The sequence below is a fragment of the Montipora capricornis genome, chromosome 4, assembly GCF_036669925.1.
Source record: "Montipora capricornis isolate CH-2021 chromosome 4, ASM3666992v2, whole genome shotgun sequence".
Lineage (NCBI taxonomy): Eukaryota > Metazoa > Cnidaria > Anthozoa > Scleractinia > Acroporidae > Montipora > Montipora capricornis.
This window is the reverse complement of record NC_090886.1, coordinates 17860164-17872783: the sequence shown is the minus strand read 5'-3', so window position 1 is coordinate 17872783 and position 12620 is coordinate 17860164.

Below are 12620 nucleotides of genomic sequence, written 5' to 3'. Positions count from 1 at the left end.
TTACCTGTCTTATCTGTCAAAAAGAAAATAGACCAACATAGCCCAAATGCATTCTTTTTGGAATTAACGTTAAGGTGCAGTTGACTGTCATTGGTGAGGGGGATTTTCTTCTTCTGTATAATGTGAAAATCCTTGTGATCGTCAGCGACGTCGAGAGTCCAAGTTCCAATACGTAGCACCTTAGAATAAGTTCCATTCATGTCACCTTTCATGTCGTCCCAACGCTAACATCGACGAGAAAGGACAAGTTTTTCCTTACTTTTAGTGGTGTTTTTTAACACTTTTGTTCCCCCTCACTGCTTAAGAGAAGGCGTGTCGCCTCTTGCACAGTGTACCGTTCCCTCTTCCCTCTCTGAAATATGGGGAGATCAGAGTCGTTGTTATATTCAATATTCACTGTGATGATTTGGAGAGGAAGTATTTTCCTACAAGAAAAGGGACGTATCTCAAACACATGTTTCCAAGTAACACTATCAACTTAGACATGATTTGTTCCTTGTAGTGTGTACTTCAACGTGACCTGGCTCCGTTTTCAGAGAAGTCATCTTCATCTGACAGAATACCATTCTCAGCATGCATCCGTTTCTGGCCATGCGATACCTAGAAATGTGTACAATCGATCAGTCGATGCCATCACTCATTTATAATGTAGACATGGGCAAACAATTCGCACAAACAACTAAAAGATCATAGAGCCAAAGGTAAAGCACAAAGATGAATACAACAGTGGAGAAATATTACTCCCCTAAAGTTGAAATAAAGTTCACTGCTGACTGGCTGGAACGAATACCATGTGCACGCATAAATTATTCTCCCAGGGAAGTGGGGAGGAGGCAATGTTCACACTCTTTCTATAACTGTGGTTATTATTTCACCAGCCACTGTCCTTAACATCCGGGTGAGTTGAGGAAAAAGTACGTGAAATCTGAAATGTAGGATAAGTAACAAATCTATTACAAACTTCCAATTTCCTAGGTGGGAAGGAAAATGGCATAAGAGATGTAACCTAAGAAAAGCTGAAACCTTATCACTGCCCGATCATTTTTTATGCAGGTTACCTCCAATTATCGAGCCAACAGTGTCGCCTTGCATTTACGTACCTAGTTGTTTTTTGTCCCTGGCAAAGACCCTGCATCAAAATCCTCCTCTGAGGAGTCAACTATCATAACCTCTTCGTCACTGCAATCACTGTGGTGCTCATTCTTGTCATTCCACCCGATGTTTTTACGAGAATCAGGAAGCCTCCTTATACCTGAATGCAAGGGAGGAAATCTGCTTTCTTCAGTTTGCTTTCCTCTTCCTTTTGATTCGTCATCCGGCCCTACATTCCTGTCATCTGCCTCATCTAGATCTAAAGTGCTCTTGCTTATGCAATCTTCAAAACCATTAGAATCCACGCTTCCATTTACACCCTCACAATCATTGGCACTAGTTTGGCCTCTTCCGGTACTAATATCCTCTACAATGTCGTTGGAACTATCTTTTTCTTTGTCCTATTTCTTTCCTCTGTCTTGAACACATGTACTCTTTCACGTTGATTATCACAGGAGAAATTGGACCTAAATAGATTTAAAAAGCTACTAAAATTTAAAAAGTTAATTGCTACTGCGAGAAAAATACACTTTCTGTGATCTCCCTGGATATCAAAACTAAATCAGCAAAATAGTAATTGTGCCAAACCTTAAGTCAAAATTCCCAAGTGAAATATGATATATGTGACTGTAACTTTGTGCTCAAACCGTCCGCCATTACTTAAATTAGAGTAGTCCTTGTTTGAAAGGAGGACTGGGTCGAGAACGGAACTGACGTCATAGTCACGACCAACCTCTAATATCTTTTCTGTTGAAAAAGATGTTTAAATCCGTGAAAAACTATAGAGTAGCTGTTGTTTCTGGCGTGGTCTTGCGCCATTATGATCCGCTGTGTTGCCCAAGGCTGTAGCAATGGATCGAGTCCTGCGTCCGAAATTTCTCTGCATTGGTCGCCAGCAAACAAGGGTCTTCTAACGAAATGGAAGGCTTTCCTTTGTTTACAGTGAAAAATTTCAACCCTAAAGGCCGTTTCATGGTTTGTTCCAGACATTTTACCCAGCATTGCTTCAAGAGGTTGTTCCACATGGAAGGGAATGTAACAAGGTTGCAAGTAGGATCCAGTAGCACTTCAAACTGAAACAAATAAACCAGGAAGTAATGAAAGAAGCTTTTTGACTTCTGGAGTCCAACGATGAGTAGTGACCGTTTGACACTAAAATATTTGCAGGTTTTAGGTCACGGTGTGTGATGCCTGTTGCATGCAAGTAGGAAATTCCCTGACAAATGTGATGTACAATCTTCTGCTAAAGAGGAAAATCATCGACAATATCTTGGGCGTCGATGAAATGAAGAAATTGCTCCAACGCGTTGACTTTTTCTTCGATTCCAAATTGTGCAATGTCAAAACATAAATATTCCAACATGATGGCTGTTGGAGTGAAGCAGATTCGCTTGAATTCTACTACATTCGGATGCTGGATCTTGTGAAGGATTTTTGCCTCCTTACAGAACAGGCGTTTTTCTTCTTCTTCTTCAGCGGCCAAGAGTTTTTTTTTATGACAATGTCGTCAGCGCCATTTGCAGTGTACTTCGCCACAAAAACAGAACCAAAACTACCTCTGCCAATCTCATCTTTGTCGACCAGATCATTCCAGCAGAAGGAAGGGAGATCCTTGGCCAAACATGAGACACGTGGTATTTTCTCTTAATTGTAGGGAATTTGAAAGACATTCTATAACAGCAGATTCGTAGAATTGACCAAACCTCCCTCCAAAAAGGACATGTGACCCTGTTGACCTTTGAATTTGTTTACGTTGGCTCACGACAGAGTACCCGCCGTTGATTTCCAAGAGGACGTAACACCTGACTTCCAATAATCTCTGAAGAATAAATGAACGATTCGTTCAGTTTCAGGCGAGTCATTTTAGAACAACGATTTTTTTCCTTTCTGATGAAATGCCGCATTGTCATGCGGCCTTGACTCTCCTGGCATGACATTGTCAGTTGTGGCGTGAAGAATTATCAAGTGCCACTAGACTTTCTCCTAACGCTGTCATCATAAAGCTGTATTGTCGTCTCAAAATCAAACTTAATTTTTTTGATATACAAAATATTTCTTTCAGGAATAGAGGGTTTTTTGGTGCCGGTGTTTTCTACGAATTATTTACTGCTTCGCGCGTGATTTATTCCTGACTTCCTTCGCATTTATTTATTATATTTTTGCGCCTTTTTAAACGGGCCAGGGTTTTTGCTGTGACAACTAAAATGAAAAGGGTCTTAGTTTTCCGGGTCTTTAAATTTTCCTGGTCTTAGGTCTTAGGTGTTAGTTGTCTGGACGCCCGGTTCTGACTTCAGAATTTGTCATGGCAATATAGTAGTCATCATTTTGAACTAGTAGTATACCAAGTGATTCTTGCTTTTTAAGCATGCATGTCCTTATTTCTAGGAGAGGAATCACCAGACACAGTAAACCTTTCAGTCTTGACTTCACCTTCCATTGTCAGCAACACCTTTTTGAATGTTTGGGGGACAATCATTTCACCAAGAACAAACTCACCACTTTCAATTTTGCTCTAAAAAATAATAAAACGCAACATAAATACATTAATGAATCATAATGTTATGTATTGCCTGAGAGTACATGTACTGATGTAGCAGTGATCAGTGCCGAATGACAGAGGGAACTCGGTATATGGGAGTTATCTGTTTACAAAAATTACCCTTGTTATTCAAATGTGCCATCCACAGGACCAAAGGAGCCTTTGTTTCGACCGCCAGCGAGGCTCTGGTTGGGACATTAATGACCATAAGTGACATGAACAATATCTTCCCTATATAAGAATTCTAAAAAGAAGGGCTAGATCAGGGGAGCGTGGAGGGAACTCCCTCTGACTACAGAATACAGCCAATTTCAAAGGATAAATGCTGTAGTGTCTCTGAGTAGAACAACACCTCGGGAACGTACTCAGAAAAGCGTCACTTCTGATAGAATACCCAGATAATGGCCCATGCAATCAACTTGAGCTGATTTTGCACTCTGTGCGTGCTACTAGCAGACGGGTGGACCAGACCTGCCTGGAGTCCAGACCAAAGGCTGCTGACCCATTATTGGTAGTACTCGAGTACACTAAGCCTGAGTGGCCCATGCTGGCACTACTAGGATGCCATTGGCCTGGTCGGCCTCTATCTTACCCAAACATTTGGGAATTAGAATAACTGTGCAGCGATTCCTGCTCCCGAGACTGCAAGAAACATTAGTTGCACAGGTAATGCCCCAGCTACTACTCGCATCAGTTTGAAAAAATATAAACCACTAGTGGATGACCAATGTAACGAAACGCCTGGCGGCATTCTCAACCCACATTTGTAACTCAGTGCCCTAGCTGAGCAAAATAAAGACACGAGGGCATCATAAACCCCTGTATTATGGGCCACAGCTAGAAATTCATCCCGTCTTAAATAACTGTAATGTAAATTGCCAAATTGGACCCCTGGTAGTGATAGACAATACCTTTCTGATAACCTGAACAACAAAGCGAATAGTAAACTCCTTCTCAGTGAGAGCTTCGAAACTCGAGAGTTTCAGCTTCCCTTTCTTTTTATTGGATAGTTACACCCTCATCAAGTCAGAATCTAGAGTGAGAACCTAGAAAGTGATTCCCTTTGCAATTGTAGGGGTCAAAACAGTTTTGATGATAATTGAACTGACTTTCACATAGCGTGAAAGCAACCAAGAACATCCTTTCCCTGCAATATAAAACCAACTACCAGAGAAGCAAACTCACTGAAAGTCCCTTATGCCTAAGGACCGCCAGGGGATGTTCCATAACCTTGGTGAAAATTCCCGAGGAAGAGAAGTCAAACTCGTGAGTAAGGATTTACATTCATAGTGCTGCTCTTAAAAGGAAACTTAAAGAATTTCCTGTTCTCTAAGGCAACGAGCTGCAAGTATAATAGGCAAGTTTTAAAAACTAAGACGGCCAAATAAGCTCCCCACGGGGTAAGCAAAATGCGTACTGCATTGACTGGATTCAACTTAAAATGCCGAAAGCTAACAGTGCGAACCATCCACCCAATTTGGTAAAATAGGCCAAGTGTTCCCTGAGTTCATGCAGTGACCTCGGATCACGCAAAGTTCCTCTAGCTTGAGAAAACATCCTAGACATAACAAACTACCGATGAACATTAAAAGTGCGTTCTCTCAGAAGGATCATATGTAAATTTTATGTGACAACGTTCTACATAGTCCAAGATTTCTGGACCTGAGGAGACCTTCAGCCACTCAGAAAAGCAAATTTCAGTTGTGCCTGGTTGCTTAACAAACTGTGGACTTCCTCATCTGGACATGCATATCAAAATTGTTGGTTGCCTCGGGAAAGGACCTTGGCCTGTCTGGCTGGACAGATGGGGAAGTAACATTACCCCATTGGGTACCACGACCTCATAAGCACCTACCCCTCGGAAAACAGCCTCAAGCAGAATAAGGGTTAAACCTTGGTCCGCCCTGAGGATGGATACTTGCAAACCCCCTTATTAATAATGAACATTATTTAAGTGACAAATTCTTAGCACCAGGACACTAATTGAGGACACTGTGCATAGCAATAAACTCATACTAACTGAAAACAGACGTAGTTTTTAAATTCTGCTATTATTCTAACTCTCTTAGCAGTTTCTCCGCCAAACAGAAACTCATCAGCATGACTAGAACAACTGATGAACCCCAGGCAAATTCATTGTAAAATGAACTTTCATGGTATCCCTACACCTCTGATTCAACTCGTAGTTAGCAGTCATAGCCAAAGCCAGACCATCTAAGCATGAAGTTAAAACTTCCTTAGTGGCTCGAGTTTAAAGCAACCAATCTGCAACTTCCGATTGGCTATAAATGGAGGCTAACAATGTGACTTGTGTGGATCAAAAACGTAACACAATAAGCTTAACCAGGGATTTTATTTCAGATACTACGTTCACACGTTGGTATGAATACCTCGCCATTCTTTGGTGTGCAGTGGCATTTCATTATTGTCACAATTTGTTCCTCAGGGATTACCTACAGACAGTTTTATCGCAATCTCTGACATCATTTGCAATGACTTTAGGACCCTTGACAGCAGTGACAATAAACAACTGGCTGCCACAGCAACGCACTTCTGTCCGCTGAGAGTCCAAATCGCTTGATAAGGGTACCTCCTTCTCTTGAACTGCGAGAGCATCAACATCTTCACAATAACAAGAGATGGACTGTTATCACGATTAACCTCGTCAGCCTGACAGGCATAACTGGTATCAAATTGATAGGCAGTGTCAGTCGACAAAACTGCCTTTAAGATGTTTAAGACCTGCCAAAATTGCGGTTTGATTCACTGAAGCCTGGTCAACAATCATAGAGGATAGCAGACCACTCTCTGGCTGGCTGTTAAGTGCCCACAATGGAGTCACTTGCCTCGAACATGATCTAAGAGAAGCTAAAAGCAGGCTACTGCAGGCTCTACTAACGTAGATGCAGACTCTGTCTTGAAAGCATTATTCTGATACTAAATGGCAACTTAACTTTAAGCTGTTTGATAGGCTTTGCCAGACAGTTTCTCATTAAGCACTGATTTGGATACCACAGCTCTCACTGTTCAGCTACCAAGGTTTGCCTCATGGCGACCAGATCCCAGGTCTGCTCTTATGGATGCCTTGGGAGGTCAAAGGCACCTCGACTAGATAACACCATGAATGGTGAATGCCTTAACAACGTTATTCTAGGTGAACTTGCGATAAATGTGACTATAAAATAGATCACTTCTCCTTTGAAATGTACTGACAATGGAATTCGTACGGTTAAAGCTGGCTAACAGATGTCACGTGGTACTAACGCGAATGCCTACACGAGCACATTCTAGGTGAATTTTCCATAAACGTGACTATTACATAGTTCACGTCACCTTTTATGTGTATTTTACAAACTCAAATAACAGAATTTCCATCCAACGACAAAATGGCAATGCCAGAGGAGGCCTCAAAAGCTAAATACCACAACTGGAGGCGAAGAGTTTCCAAAATGGTGGACACACGTGTTCACCAATTCAGGATCAAAGAACGCCATAACAAGGTCATTCTAGTCTCAATAGAAACAAGTAACTCGTACAAAACTCGATTTACTTCCAGCAAAGGAAACTAAAGGGAAAAAGGAAAAAACACTTATCTGAGACAGCGGAAAAAAAAGCAAAATTTTTGACAGAACACGAAGCGATTAAAAACACGTCAACTCCCTTCAAGCAGTTACGGTTCAATGATTGTGACACCACTCCAGGCAGACTAGGTTCGTTCTTCATGTCAGTACCAGAGGTTACGGTTTATGAGATAGAATTTAAAAAAGCGGTTGTTTGTTTGTTTTCCTCACCCTTTCTCCATCCCTCATTGTGTTTACTTTTGCCAGGAGCTCATCCTTGCAAAGTCAAGATCCTGTGGCCTTCGAGAGTGTCTTTTCTTTTTACGTTGGCCATTTTCTTCCTGTTGCTTCCTTTTATTGGCCCTTTGTTCTGCATCTTGTGGACTTTCGAAGAAAATTGGCAGGCACTATTCCTGTCGCTGGCTGTACGTCTGCCTAGTAGAAAGCATGGTGTTGCAGTCCTTTTCTGACCATTTCTCTTGGATACAGCTCTCCTTTTTCATTTCAGCATGTGATCTTTTGTCTTGAAGACCTAACGTAGGGACATTGGTTTGTGCTTTCGCAAATGTTACCCCAAATGTATTTTTAAATGGGGCATTGATTTTGTCATAAATCTCTGGTGACTGTTTTTAGAACCTTTTTTATAACCTTCACATTTCCACAGAATGATGGTTTGAGGACACGACTCTTAATGGTCTTGTGAATTCCTTGTTGTGTAATAGAGTTTTCTTGGTTATTCCACGTGGGAAATAAAGATTGAAAAGGGAACTGATGAATATAACAAGCCTCGCAATTTGTGCGAGTGTGCTGCTTCTTTTCGTAGTCGGTCAGTTTTTCCCAGTTGCTGGGGCAAGTGACATTTGGGCAATGTGCATTTTGATGAGTGGGAAATACTGAATACCTAGCCAGTACATTGCCTGTCTCTCTTTTGTGTTTGTGTGTATGGTCTGGAAGTTGGGTATAACTGATAGCGCACTGGGTAGAGACGAGTAGTGACTGGTTTATGTCCTTTAACCTAAATGCTGGATAACAAGAGAATAACTGTATTAAAAAGTACAGGTATTCTTTCCGCATTATATGAGTGGAGAACACAAGCCTTTAGGGTTTTCAAGCATGAAGCATCATCCCAACCAAATGGTAGTGTCGTTGAAGACTGTTTTGCTTCAATGTACTTAGCAGTGGACTCTATTAAGGGATGGGAATCACCAAATTAACCACATTAGTTTACCACAATCATTTACATGATTGAAGTTGGCATTATCAAAAAGATTAATCATATGTAGAAGGAAAATGCATTGATACAATTGGCCATATTACACATATAGTTACCTGGTCTTAGAACGGAAGCTAGCCTGCTGGTGACTTGGTTTTTTTCCTGTAGAATTTGATTTAGGAGAAGCACTAAAACGAGTTCTTGAAGCTGATAATTTATGCTTATCTTGTACCTTTCCTTATTTCCATGCTATTTAACTAGTCTCTTGATAATTGAGTCATGATGACCCTGAAACGTCGAGCAGCAATAAGTCTTTCTTGGTTTTTTTAAATTGCTAAGAATGCGAATTATTCTTTGAAAAACCAGAAAGGTGATATTTAAAGGCAAAAGTGTGTTTGCTGATTGTAGTAGTCTGTATCAAGATGTCCTCTCAAGGACACGATTCACAACAGAGAGTTTAACAACAACAAGCGTTTGATAGCAATCCAGCACTTCACATTGCACTCTATTCAGTTAACTCTGTTTAAAATATAAGTGCTACACAGCCAACGTTTGTATAAACGTAACCTTTCCTTGCACTTGTACTTGTTTGATCTTGTCCATTCAATAAACTTTTCATGGGAATGCCGTTTGGCCTACAGTCTTGTTTACTGATCAGAACAGTCGTATATCATTCCTACATATCAAATTTGATTCCATGTTTAGCAGTTCAAGTATATTTGTTTCCTAGCCCTAATTAGAAAGAAACAATGCGAATTGAGATTCATCCCAGTTGATTTTAAATCAAAATTAACCTGAAATCAAATTTGACCTGTTACATAATGCTGGCACCGATGTTTCAGTGTTGTAATGTCGCTGGTGTAGTAAATGTACAAACGCAATCGAAGCAGTAGAGTGAGTCGCACTATTTAAGCGAAAAGATGAAATACACAGCGGAGCTTAGAAGCTCAAGTTAGGAGAGTGCCTGATCACATGTGATTCCGGTTTTGTTTACCTAAATAATGCCAAAAGACTAAACTTACTATGAACCTATGAACTCTGCGATCGAGAGTTCTTTTGAGGTGAGAATTTGTTACGTATAAAAGAGTTGTCCATAAAGTAGAAGTTGGATTGTACTGTATATTTCAAATTATTGTATGCTTTGATATAACAGGAATCGAGGTGACACTTCCAGGTGGAGCAAAGAAGAGATCTAAGGTTATGGCTGTTTCTGGCCACTTTGATCTTGCAGCCTGAGCTGGTGTCCTTGAGCAGGTGACATATGTTGGTCACGATAGCTGTAGCTTTTGTGATTAACATGGCGACGTTTCAAGACTACTGGAAGAGGCCATGTTATGACACTTCCATTTTGCAACACTCCATCTGGGCAAGCTGAACCACGATATGCAGTAAATGTAAAGGCTCATGCGTATATGAAGCCCTTGACCAGAATGCCACTGCAAGTCACCTGTGTTGCACATAAGCTTCACTTGTACAGCTGTATATGCATTTGAGAATAGGAAAAATACTGTGATATACCGTAGGTCCTTAGAAATACATCATTTTTCAATGATCATTAAAGTACCAATTCCATAGCTTCAGTACATATTTTTAAGTTTTCTAGCAATTTTGGAGACCACCTCTTGGTGATTTATGTTATCAGTGTGAACAACACAACATATAAACACAATAGGAACATAATGACATAACCATACATGTATATTGTTATCTCCATGTTATGTTATGTCACAAGTGTGAAGCATACCTTAGAAATGCCGTTGTTCATGTATCTTGTTGGAAAATTTCTGAACTTCCATTTTCTTATACAGGTTTGTGGCATCAAGGCACCAAGCCCATTATTACAGTTACCAAGCTTTGACATTGTTAATGGCATTGCTATAGATGCATTATGTCTACCTTGGAGTTGTGAAACAACTTGTTGGCCTGTGGTTTAATTCAAAGTACAGAATTAGAGATGGTGGACAAACGCCTGCAGGAGATCAAGCCTCCTAGTGTGATTACCAGGATCCCAAGAAGTATTCAACATCATGTAAAATTTTGGAAAGGTAATCAACTTATGAGACCTTAGTTGAAGCTTAATGGAGAGGAAGAGTGTGGGCAGTGAGTAAGGCTTTGTTCCCTCAGTGCTCAAGGTTTGATCAAACACTTCACCTCCCGTTAAACACAGAACCAGTAAATTAAGTAACAGTGTAAATGCAAGGAAACGTTGCAAGTCTAAATAGTTTTGTTTTAATAGTTTTGACACTTGCCTGAGCAAGTCCAAGCTTGTAGTGATTATCTTATTCATTTGATTTTGCACTGTTTCATTTATTACAGCTACAGAGTACCACAACTGGCTACTTTGTTATTTCCTATGCTATTTCCTATGCTATTTAAAGGGAATCCTACCTAATGATTATTACCAGCATTATGCCTTGTTGGTTGGTGGCATCACTCTACTATCAGGAAGATCTATTTCCCCTGGGCAACTTCAACTAGCTGGAAAGTTTCTGATTCATTTTGTTGAGAAGTTTGATGTGTATTATGGTAAGTAATATGTAGCGATAAAAATGATATATATCACTGGTGTAGTCATAACTATTTACAGTTTACTTTAAGGAGTTATTAATTTTCAAAGCAAGAAAACGATCAGCTTGAATTTTTTTGTTTTTTACAGAACCCATGAGAACTCAATCTTTATGCTAATAACAAAGAATGCACACTTAACGAACACACTGCAAAAGAACTGCAAGGGGTATTTTATTCCTGCTCGTACAGGAAGTACGTGTATTTTTCTATATTAACAGATCTAAGATATTTGCTGATGAATCAGCACCTGCTGCTTCACTTGGAGAAATCGGTGCTGGATCATGGTCCCCTTTGGAGCCGTTCCCTGTTCGTATTTGAAGATTGGAGTGGAGACCTTTCAAATTATTTCCATGGAACACAAAATATCCCAAGCCAAGTTAGCTCATGTTAAATCTAAAAATCAATATTTTGTGAAGAACGCTGATGGTTGTTGTTCTCTTCGGAGTCAAGCCATGATAATCACAGTGTTCGTGTTGTGTCTTGCATCACTCAGTGTATATACTACATATTTTTTATTTGAAGATAATGACTGCTGTGACAAGTCAACAGAGCTTCCCAGAGATGATAAAAGAGATTCCTCCAGGACATGCAAAAGATTTGGTGCTGCAGCTTTGTGGGCAACAACACAGTTGGGTAAACCTTTTTCCGACCCATCATTCTGCTTACTTATTCTGTGTACGTTGTTTAACAAATTGTAGGGCAAGGAACTTCTATACAAGTCTACAGAAATATGACTTTTAACTAATTTCTCTAAGGGTCATAGCTTATATGATTATTTTTCCATGTCTTTCAGGACCAACAGGACGCATCTGAAAGATGCAGTTGGTGCATTAAAGAAAGGCACTTCTGGTAGGGAGGGTGCACAAGCTATGGCCAAATTGAAGTGTTCTTTTTGGTTGAAGAAACTTCTAGGATGACATGTGGAGCAGTCATCGCTCCGATGTCCATGTCTAGTGGAGTACTTTGTGAAAGCCATGAAGTATTGGGGAGTGTAGTCAATCACAATTTTCCTCTCCACCAACCGAAGAAGAACAGATTTGGCGTTATTCCTCTTGAAGAAGAAATAATAGATGTGTGTTTGTGAGGTGGGATATGCTGCCCATTTTCCTAACCATTTAGAAAAAGACTGAACATTTTCCATGTATTTCGTATGGGAAATTTTAGACCTAAAGTGAACAACAATACAAAAAATTGTTAAAATCTTCTGACTACTGACCAAAGTTTCAGATTTCCAGAGTAATTCTACTCTCATTGCACAGAATTCTGTTGTCTTCCGTGACATTTACTTGCAGTGCGAAATAAGTCTGGCATAAGGAAACACGCATTCAGCACTGGTGGGATATGATTGGTCAACTGATTTAGCTTTGGGAATACTAGAGTCCCTTCGCCGAATTCTGCAACTGTCAATCAAACGTTAAGATGAGCAGAACAAATTTTTAAGGTGCGAAAAGCGAACAATAACACCATAGTTAATCTAGGGATTGGTTATGAAACCCTGGGAATTTCAAAAGCAGGAACAATACAGTCGCAATTAGATGTTGAACTGACCGTGACCAGGCACAATCTTTTGCTTTTGGTTCACAAGTTAATTTCAAATAAATTAGTCGAAACTTTTGATTGGTTTTTGTCGGGTTTTGTGCAGGGTCAA